An 11,370-nucleotide genomic window follows, 5' to 3' on the forward strand; every position below is an offset into this window, starting at 1 on the left:
AATGAAATAAGAACAGAATGGAAATCAACTAAAAAAGCTATAGCAAAATCAGTAATATCAGTAATAACACTGAAAGCAAAATTCAACTGCTCTACACTTAATTGTTGATATCAGTAACTAATGTCAGAAGCTTTGAAAGAAAATAAAGGTAAAATAGGAAGAGATAAGTTTTGTGAGAGAAAATTAAAGATACATGGACAGAATGTGGACACCAAACCATGAATTCTGAGTTATCACAAGAAGATGATCATAATTTTACTTTTAAAATTTGTACAAAAAATTACTAGAAGATTATGGCTACAAATTATTAATGAACTGATAGGATTATACCTTTTGTTTTTTCATACTCTTGCTTAACAAAATGATATGGAGTAACAGTGAAACGAAAATATTAGTTTATTTTTCAAATTCAAATAGTACTTTGTGTATAAACTTTAATATAATAGTGTACAAATAATACTATTTGTATTCAAACAGTATTGTATATATACTAATAGCATGAGGAACAACAATCTTGCACCATATATTTTTTTTTTAAATAAGCCAAAGTGCAAGTACAAAGGAAAAAGAGGAAGGTCTAATTAACACTGCCTAGTATTAAGGTATAATAAAAAGGAAATGGCTGGATTTTAGTGTAATTTTGACACCACTGGTACTCTATGTTGGCAAATATTGGAAGAAAATCAGTGAGTAGCACAGTTTTTCATGAGGGGCTAAACAGAGATCCCAGAACACAACAAAGCCACTGTATCATATGCAGTGATCAGTGATTCAGTGGATGAGTACACTCTCCTAATATGGGCACATGAGGAGTCAACACTGTGGGTTTGCTCACTCAGGGAACAGATTCCCTCAGGGGAATAGAGAAAAATCTATGGATAGGGTGTGAGTTGTCTTGGGCTATGAACCATCCTGGCAGGCTTAATAAGTTTAGACTTGCCTTTGCCTTGGCTGTCATGCTAGGCAATCACAGTCCTTAGGAAGAGAAAGCATGGATTTATATGAACTGTTATTTTAAACTTACAACAAAGTAAGCAAACAAAACAACTAAAAACCAAAGAGTAGAGGAAATCACAAAGCATTTTCTACATGCAAATTGAAAAGTAATATTAGTCCAAAGAATAAAATGAAAAAGAAACAACAAACTAGGGACACTGTTTGTTAAATTTCACAGAGCATGGTTTGAGGGTCTGCTCTGTGTCAATCAATCCCGTGTTAAACTCAACTCAGTTTAAACTAAGACTGTGGCTTTGGGCAGGTACATCAGCTGCTCCACATCTCTGTGCCTTTGTGTGTAGAATAGAGATAATAATGGTATCGATATCATGGTCTTAGTTTAAACTAAGTGAGAATTATGGTGAGAATTAAATATAATGAAAACTGTAAAGGTCTTGGCACAATTCCTGGCCCGTATGTATTATTATTACTATTATTAAAATAAATGAATGCAGATAAACACAAATAAAGATATATATATATATAGACACACACACACACATTAGGGTATGAAAAATAATTTTAAACATAGAAATTCACATGGTTAATATGTATCAAAGTGTTGAATATCAGTAGTAAAAGATACGCAGTTTAATACTCCTAATTTTTCCTACCAAGTTAGTGAAGTTTAAAAACTGATGGCATAGTTTAAATTGCTGCCTCACTGTTAGCAAGGATGAAGTAAAAGAGACATTTCTATATGGTCCTGCTAGAATTATAAATTGGTGCAACCTCTTCACAATTCTGTTTGACTATAATAATAGCCATAAAATAATTTGATCAAGTATTTCCTCTATTAGAATATATTTTAAAGAATTAAAAAATTAGACAAAGATTGATGTATAAAGGTATTTATTACAGTATCACAGGATATTTGAAAAATATCAGAAACAAATTATCAGTATTACAGATACTGTTTTTTTGATCATTTGTTTTGTTTTGTTTTGCCAGTCTCCGTGTTTTGTTTTTTGTTTGTTTGTTTGTTTGTTTTTTTTGAGACGGAGTCTTGCTCTATCGCCCAGGCTGGAGTGCAGTGGTGCGATCTCCACTCACTGCAAGCTCTGCCTCTGGGGTTCACACCATTCTCCTGCCTCAGTCTCCCGAGTAGCTGGGACTACAGGCGCCTGCCACCACGCCTGGCTAATTTTTTGTATTTTTAGTAGATACGGGGTTTCACTGTGTTAGCCAGGATGGTCTCAATCTCCTGACCTCGTGATCTGCCCGCCTGGGCCTCCCAAAGTGCTGGCGTGAGCATCCGTGCCCAGCCACTGGTCTGTTTTTAATCCTGGCAGGGCCTCACACACACGTGCATGCACGCACACACGCGCGTGCACACACCCACAGGCTTCAGATCTTCTTGAGAGCTGTTGTGTCGACACCCTGCACATGTTACTCAAACTTTGTGATCTCCTCTTCCAGCAAGTCTGTCCCTATCTTGTCATCCCCTGCCACACACTGAATCTGCAGCTTCTGGATACTGTAGCCCACGGGCACCAGCTTGGAGCCCCCAGACCAGTCCGTCCAACTAGATGGAGCACACACAGGCCTGCAGCTGGGCCATGTCCATCTCATCATCTCAAGGCTTGACATCCAGCAGGATGGAGGACTGGGCCACCAGCGTGGGCTTCTTCACCTTCTTCCCCGTGTGCTGCCGCAGCCGCTCCTCCCGCAGCCACGCTGCCCCCTTGTCCTCCTCCTCATTGCCACTGCCAAACAGGTCAGTGTCATCGTCCTTGTCATCCTCTGCTGGTGTGGCAGACTTCTTGGCCGGGGGTTCCACTTGGTGCATGGGAGACACGTGCTGGGTCTGCTGGGCTGTGGCCAGGTGGCCAGGCCTCCAGCTTGGAGACTGCCTGCTGTAGCTCCTGCACTACGCCTCGCAGGTTCTCCACTTCCAGGCTGGCGCTCGGGACGTCGAGCTTGCTGTCGTCTCCTCTGGGGCCATTGGAGGCCCTGGGTACCGAGCTGTGGCAGGAGGCGCCGGCCACAGTCCCGTTTATCTGCTCCTAGAATGTCCTTTCTGCGTCATCATATTTGAATTTGTGGAACCAGATCTTCTCTTGTACTAGGAAGTTTGTAGACATTTCTCTGACGCCAGCCAACGACGCTGGGACCAGAGAGGAGGAATCGGCAGGCACGTGACGCCTGAGGAGAGGGCCAGTATTACAGATATTGTTAATCAAATTGGAAGCCCTCTGTATAATGGACTATGACAAGTTTTTATTTACATTAAGAAATTGTGCATGATGGAATTAGCTGCTCTGGGAACTGCCTCAGATCCCAAGCCTGCTCTTACATGCTATGAAAACAGAGAAAAGCTAGTTAGAGGTGGGAAAGGACACTTTCAGCCCATCTCTGTCATCACAGTGTCCACGGGCTTCCAGAGGCTTGCTCTGAGAAATGTCCTATCTTAGATTAAGAGAATAGCCGAGGGAAAAGGTGTTTTCTGAATAAGTACTGAATTATCAGGCAGACTATTATTTTAGAAGCCTAATCCTGAAGAGTGCTTAATTAGACCAGCTTCCCGCAATGTTCAGGAGGAAATTAGATATGAGAATAGTTCATTAGAAATTGGACATTGTGGCTTAACCTGTTGAGCTCTTTACATTGTGTTTCATAGTTCGTGGTTCATCACTTTGCTAGCCATCAAACTTAATAGAGGAATTTTTAAAACATTAGATTTCTATGGAGATTCTGATTTAGTAAGGTACAGAGCCCAAGAATCTGGGTTTTAAGCCAGTTTTCTGGTTCCATTATTTAATAAGCATAGAATCTATACCTTGAAAAAGCAGCATGGCTATCACTATTGGAAATCAGAATTTCAGGTCACACCCTAGCCCTTCTAAAACAGAATGTGCATTTTAGTGAGATCCCCAAGTATTTTGTACAAACATTAAAATTGAGAAGCTCAATTGCATTAAGTTTGATAAACAACCAGGTTTGTTAACTGATGTGGAAGTTCAGGGAAAGCCTGAGAGTAAGACATCATTGTTTAATACGAGTTGGTTGCATTTACCTCAAAAGTATTTGGTCTGTTAACTTTTTATCGGAGTGACTAACATATAATTAAATTTCAAGGACTGTTTACAAAAAAAAGAAAAGAAAAATCTTAGCCACGGAATGAACCTATTTCATAATAACAGAGCAATAACTATTGTACATAACTATTTTCTATAGTATATTTATGACCATGATTAGTATGGAAAGCATCAAGATATCCACAGAGCTATGAGAATGAACTAGAATAGAGAAGCTAAGTTACAACACTAACACAAACTACTAGGACATAACTCGGAGCAATGTCTTAGTTTTGCTATATTTGGCAGTAGTAGTAGCAACAAAATAAAGGTAGCTGGAGGCTCCTTGTACCACACAAATTTAAAAGACCAAGAAGCCCAGAGTAACAGACTTTGAGTCTTCAGTTATGGTCTATGCACGTTTATACACTGTTCAAAGGAGCATTTGTCATGCATCCCAAAATTGTACCAAAACAAACCCCATTTTCTACAACAAACAAACAATAAGCAAAAGAAATAGTATGATGGAATCAGTTTTTAAAATCATTTCAATAGGAACAAAATATTGTTATTGCATGATCAAAGCTTGCCACCTTTCAGGAGAATAATTAGTACAGTCAGTCCAGATCTGATAATAATGTTATAAAATCGGACAAATCACAGTTGGAATCCTACTAGAAGAATGAAGAGAGAGGCTAAGAATCAAATGCTTAAAGGTTTTGTTTGCACCATAAAAGGGTTTAGAGGTGCAGCTCAGCTGAATTTGGAGTCAATAATTCTTTATTTTATTTATATAAAGTGTTCTTGTATTCAAGTTTTTTAATCACTGCTGTCATATGATTGATTTACACAGAGGAATATAATGTTGATTTGATTCTTTACCTCACACAAAAGAATATACCTTTCTCTAAAGACAAAGGCAATAAGTGAATTGTGTGTCCCATTCCTTTATTATTTTATGAGACCAAATTTATTTTAAGCTTCTGAAGAAGCTGCCTTCCTCTGCTTGGCTGGGTTCGTAGCCATCATTGCAAGTGTTGTGAGAGACTTAAGGAATCATGTTGCCAGCACATTGGCAGAAGATGAGGAACAGACAAACATGGAAAATATTTTTCAAGAAGTTACTTCACCCTAGAAGAAGAGACAAATAGAGACATAGCATGTCTGATTAAGGGATGGTGTAAGTACCACTGTGTACACCACCTATTTTTATACATTTATTAATCACGAGCAAGAAAGAAACTTCCAAAACATAAACAGTACAGCAAAGATGTTAGATATGAAATAGTGGCATTAATGTCAAACAGATAAATGAGAAATAGACAATTACAGTAACAATAATTTCATGTTACTTAAAGTGTAACTTTTGAGAGGTTATGCTGTTTATAGAGGAAAGTTACGGCAGCACAGAAAATTGCGGATTTAATGCAGTATAATAATTTATGGTCAGAAACTACTGTGGATTTTTTTTGTTCTAAATTTCTGTAGGGTTTATATAGCTTTAGGTGGATTCCCATCTGCAGTAAAATCAAATATATTTTATTAGTTATACTAATTACCACAGTCTACAGAGGAGCTTGGATGTACATACTAAAATAAAATACCCCCTAAAAATATTTGGATAATCTGAAATGCTTTCAAATTATAACTCTACCCGAGATTTTTGAGGTTCCTGCTTTGCTATTTTTTTTTTCCAAAAGCCACTGAGTAAAGCTCTGAATTCACAGCAATTGGTCTCCATTTCATGGCTTATTGCTTGAGGATTAGACATCTGGTCCAATCGGAGCCAATTAAATTCCTCTAGTTTCTAGTTTACATTTATTTGGTATTAGAAGTTGCATCTGGCTGTAATGGCTCTTAAATGTGTAGAGTACCTGGTTTTTGGAGTTCTTTGGTTGCAAAAGAAGAGACCAAAGAAGGTTTCCAGTGAAAACATAGCTGGAATATGCCATGCACATGGTTCAATTAGAGTTCCCAAATTCCTGGTTGAGGAACACTCTCCCTTAAGGTAACTGCTAGTGCCACAGCCTTGGCCGCAGTGTCACTAAACCCTTTTGAGGTTCCACAGTACTCAATGCCATCATTTAAAAGAAGGTAACAACAACAAAAACTAACCAACTATCTCTGTATTGTCGGATTAGTCCCTAAGATTCAAAGTCTCTGTTATGATTTAATTACATATATCATTTTTTGAAAAGGAGCACAAATATTTAATGTTTTAAATAACTGCTCACAGTCTAAACCATATTTTATCATTACAGAATTTACGACAGTCTATTTTAATCATTACGTTTATTGCATAATTGTTTATTTCATAATCTAGCATATTATCATCACAAATATCTAAATTATGCAATAAATATAATGGTTAAAATAGACTGTCTTAAATACTTCAGTGATAAAACATGATTTAGACTGTGAGAGTCAACCCAGAAGTTATTTAAACTCAGCTGTTCCAACTTTTCAAAGACGTATCATACTCAGAATATAATCTAAAATTCTTTATGCATTCTGCAAGGTCCTATGATCAGACACCGGGATGTCTTTCCAATGGTATTTTCTGCTGTATTTCCCCTTGCTCAGATGCATCGGCAATACCAAGTCACCTGCTATTTTTTAATCGTATTAAGCAGAGTCTATACTTGGGTCCTTGCTATTGACTGTTCCTGGGACTTTGGTCCCTTGAATATTCAAATGCTTTCATTCAAGTGTCTACTTAAATGAAATTTCATCATTGAATCCTTTCCTAACAATTCTATTTATATTGGCATCCCATCTCCATCATTCTCTACACCTTTACTTACCTTAATTAATTTTTTCTTTGACTTCTAACAACTTGACATCTTACATATTCAGCTTTTGATTCTTGCCCGAGCACCACACACATACACTCACACACACACGCACACACACACTCCATACTGAAAGGAATGTAATTGTGTTAGTCCGTTCTCACGCTGCTATAAAAAACTGCCCAAGACTAGGTAATTTATAAAGGAAAGAGGTTTAATTGACTCACAATTCTGCAGTGCTGGGGGGGCCTCAGGAAACTTATAATCATGGCAAAAGGGAAAGGAGAAGCAGGTACCTTCTTTACAGGGCAGCAGGATGGGGTGAGTGCAAGCAGGGGAAATGGCAGATGTTTATAACACCATCAAATCTCATGAGAACTCACTCACTATCACAACAGCATGAGAATAACTGCCCCCATGATTCAATTACCTCCCACCAGGTTCCTCCCACGACACGTGGGGATTATGGGAACTGCAATTCAAGATGAGATTTGAGTGGGGACACAGCCAAACCATGTCAGTAATGTAAACTCCAATTTAAGGATTCTTTTTCATTGTAATATTCCATACACTTTTAAGGATTACTAAATTATGGTATGCACTTAATCAATATGGGTTGAATGAACTAGCAATATGGCAATAGATTACTACAGATGATTTTTTTCAGAAGGTAATACTCAGAAACTTTCAGCATCCGTGTTTCTTGATATTCCAGATCCTTAATTTTTTTTTTTTTTTTTTTTTTTTTTTTTTTTTTTTGAGACGGAGTCTCGCTCTGTCGCCCAGGCTGGAGTGCAGTGGCCGGATCTCAGCTCACTGAAAGCTCTGCCTTCCAGGTTCACGCCATTCTCCTGCCTCAGCCTCCCGAGTAGCTAGGACTACAGGTGCCCGCCACCGCGCCCGGCTAGTTTTTTGTAGTTTTTAGTAGAGATGGGGTTTCACTGTGTTAGCCAGGATGGTCTCAATCTCCTGACCTCGTGATCCACCGTCTCGGCGTCCCAAAGTGCTGGGATTACAGGTTTGATCCACTGCGCCCGGCCCCTGATCCTTAATTTTACAGTTGAAGAACCTGATGGTAAAAATAATGAATACTGTGCAGCTGGGAGACTGAATGCCTTGATTCTATTTTATGTTTTCGGGTGGGTTTTCTTTTAGATGATAAATCATTTTTAATACACTTGTAATGCATATATTTAGAAAAACTACTTATAAATATACAAGTAATTGACCCTCATCTCTAGGCCTTGTGGTATTTGACTTGTAAATTAGGGTGTAGGGTCATTAAAGATTAAGATAATTTTTTATTGTGTTTAGTATCTTTTTATTATCAGAATATAGCCCCAGTAAAAATACAGAGCAAGATAGTTACACAGAAAAAAAATTGTTGTATGTTGAGAAAATTTGTGTTGCCAATTTTATCACTTGTCAATGAATGAAAGACTTGACAAGTTGAGGAATATAAAGAGATTTTGGATAGATGACTTTCAGATATCTTAAAGTCTATTTGTGGATATAATATATGTATAGGCAAAGAAATTACAGTGCAATTTAAGAATATGACAAACTAATGGTAGAAGAAGCAAGTTAAACTTTGATCGAAGAAGATAGCTTAGAGCCAGGGAAGTCTTCATAGAGGAGGTAAAATAGCACCTATATTGGTGATAAAATACAAACATTTTCCTAGATTACCCAAATGAAAGATAATTTAATAAATTAATAGCATATTAATTATTTAAACCTGAAATAGAAAAACAGAATAAATAATATGATTAAGGCTTTCTAACCCAACCAGGGTCATATGTAAAACTCTAGGTGGCCACTTGACTACTACAAAAGACGTTATAATTCCCATTTACTCTAGACGTAAAGAGTTACTGCTGGCACAGCTTCTTCTCTTTTGAAAAGGAACACGTACTTTAATGTTTTAAATGCCTGCTGAGCTGACTATAGCTCAGAAGTATAGACAATGTTTATCTTCCTAATGAACCCAGAAAAGTGATGACATGTCAAAATAAAGTGAACAAACAGCCCTTTTTAATGCTTACAATAGTGAATGGGTCTGGGCAATTTGCATTCCAGATCAAACTGAAAAGGAAACTAATCAAAAGCTCCATGGACCAGTGACACAATATGATTTCAAATTTGATCCTTGTTATTCAAAGAATCTGAAAGTCTGTTCGTGTCAAGCTGTATTGCTCTATTTTATTAAAAGCCTTAATGATCATATGAATAGGGCAGTTGTTTGAGGGACTTGCTTTATTATATATCTACCCGAATCGATTTGCTGCATCATTTCTATGCACATTTTTGTTGTCATCATTTAGAAATGCTGTATATCTTTTGCCTCTCTTTCCTCCTCTCTGCTCCAGACTTTCCTTTGCTCTAACTGTACGCACATTGGAACCCAAGCACACACGTACACAGCACAACAATAGATGCACAAATGGCAATTACTTCATTATCCTTGTAATTGAAATTAGCCTAAGGTCAGGCTCAGGCTAACTAGTGAGAATCTCTGTAGATACCGAACATAAAGCTTTTCATTGAAATATGAAGAGTTAGAAATGAAATCATCAAGTGAAATGAAGAGTTAGAAATGAAATCATCAAGTGAAGTGGTCTCTGCACACTTCCCTTCATGTTACAAAAAGGGACTCAAAATGAGTAATTTTTACATGAAAGGAACTTTTTTATTGTCCTTCTTTTACTGTCTCTAATATAATTCTTAATAAATCTGCCTAATATCCCAAAGAACAGACAGTTCAAGAAAACAAACAAGTAGGGTCAGGAGAGAGTAAATCTCTAACAAAGAAATGAGAGATTAAATAAACTTAAATAAAAAGGGAAATGTATAGTAGAGTTTTGCCACTTGAAATAGTAAAGACCAGTGATATGAAAAATTTGATGTAACTGAATATCTGATTCCCTCACCTATGTGAGAGAAGTAAATCATTATTGCATATAACTTTCTTTTCCACTGATAAAACTTCCAGCTCTTTCTGAAACTTATTCTTTGTTTACTTCTCAGTTATAACCTTGTGACATGGTTGGAAGTTTTATAACAGATTTTACAATAAAAACTTACGGAAAGATATGAAGTATTTCCTTGAAAGATAATTTCAAAAAATAATAGAACTTGTGCCATTAAATTGATATTTAAAAATTCTAATTATCTTATTACAATTAAATTTTATGTTCTAAAATAAAAAACTGTAGATGATTATCATACTTAATTTAATTTAAAATTAAAAATTGATACTTTATGATAAAAATTTATTTCAGGATTTATACACATGGAAAATCTATTGCCTGTATCCTTGAGACAGCAGTTTCCTGCTTTCTCAAAGAAAGAGACCTTAACATTAATGGATTTCATATGTTGGGTCCTTTCCTGTATGTACACAAGCAGTTAGATGTCCATTCTCCAAAACTATGAAATTATTTCAGTGAATCTTAGACCATCCCAGAACTAATATTACTCTTTTTCTGACTTTTTTTTAGACGACTTTGTTGAGAGGCATAGGAAGAAGAAAGTCTATTTCTATAAACTCAGTTGAAATTTGAAGCTTTAAATAAGCAAAATCAATTTCCATCAAATAGAAATCCTTTTGATAACTCTGAAGGGATTTTTTTTTGTTTGTGTGCAAGGAACAGGATAATTCTAGGGAAAATTTCAGATTGCCGGGGAGGGGGTGGGGGGGTTGTGGGGGGGGCAGATACTACGAAGACCTTATATGGACTTCACTGGATACATTTAGATGCTATAAAATTATAGCATTTAATGTGTTAGAAATGTCTTCTGGTATTATTCTAACTGTGTTCCCCACACCCAGAAACATTTCTCAAAGATGTTCCCACTGGAGGTAGCAGTGGGATGGGAGTGGAAGTGAGAAAGGAACTCTTGAACCATGAATCTTGCTTCAGTGAGAAGAGGTCCATTTTATGAACTTCCAGTTTTGAGCTTTCCTGTTGAGTTTCACTCAAAGCAAAATATATGTCCATTTTGGTCCTCTGGAAAGCAGATATTGATATGAAATTTGGAGTGTAAGGTATTGGTTGTGGGAAATATCTGTGAAGGACAGAGGTGAGAATGAGCAAGCATACATGGATTAGAATAATCTTAGTCCTTAGAGAAGTAGATGTGAAAATGGGATTAAGGATATCCAGATTTAATATAAGAAACTTGTATGAAAGGAAACAGAAGGCCAGAGAAGTCTTGTATGCTTATAAAACCATGGTACAAGTCTGATTGTAAAGAAAAGAGAAGGAGAGATGGATGGGAGCCTCTCAGACAACTGTCTAATCTTACAGAGGATCAGCAAGACCTTTCAAAGAATTCTCAAGTCAAGGTTGGCCTTCCAAAGATTCCCATGTCTACCAGGAATGGGGCTGCCTTAGCATCCTTGCTACACTCAGTCCTTTGCAGGGAGCATCACATGGATAGTGGAGTCTAATTACAAACTTGGCAATGGATGTCTCATTACAAACTTGGCAATTGATGAGAGCTAAATGATACCTCATGGACATAAAGAGGGGAATAACAGACACTGGGGCCTATTTGAGAAT

At 37.0% G+C, this 11,370-nt stretch overlaps 1 pseudogene; it reads right to left on the reverse strand.

Annotated features, from left to right (window-relative positions):
- Positions 1-2,343: 2,343 nt before the first annotated feature.
- On the reverse strand, positions 2,344-3,080 carry LOC126950833 (elongation factor 1-delta-like; annotated as a pseudogene).
- Positions 3,081-11,370: the final 8,290 nt, after the last annotated feature.

The sequence above is a fragment of the Macaca thibetana genome, chromosome 3 (assembly GCF_024542745.1).
Source record: "Macaca thibetana thibetana isolate TM-01 chromosome 3, ASM2454274v1, whole genome shotgun sequence".
NCBI classification, from domain to species: domain Eukaryota; kingdom Metazoa; phylum Chordata; class Mammalia; order Primates; family Cercopithecidae; genus Macaca; species Macaca thibetana.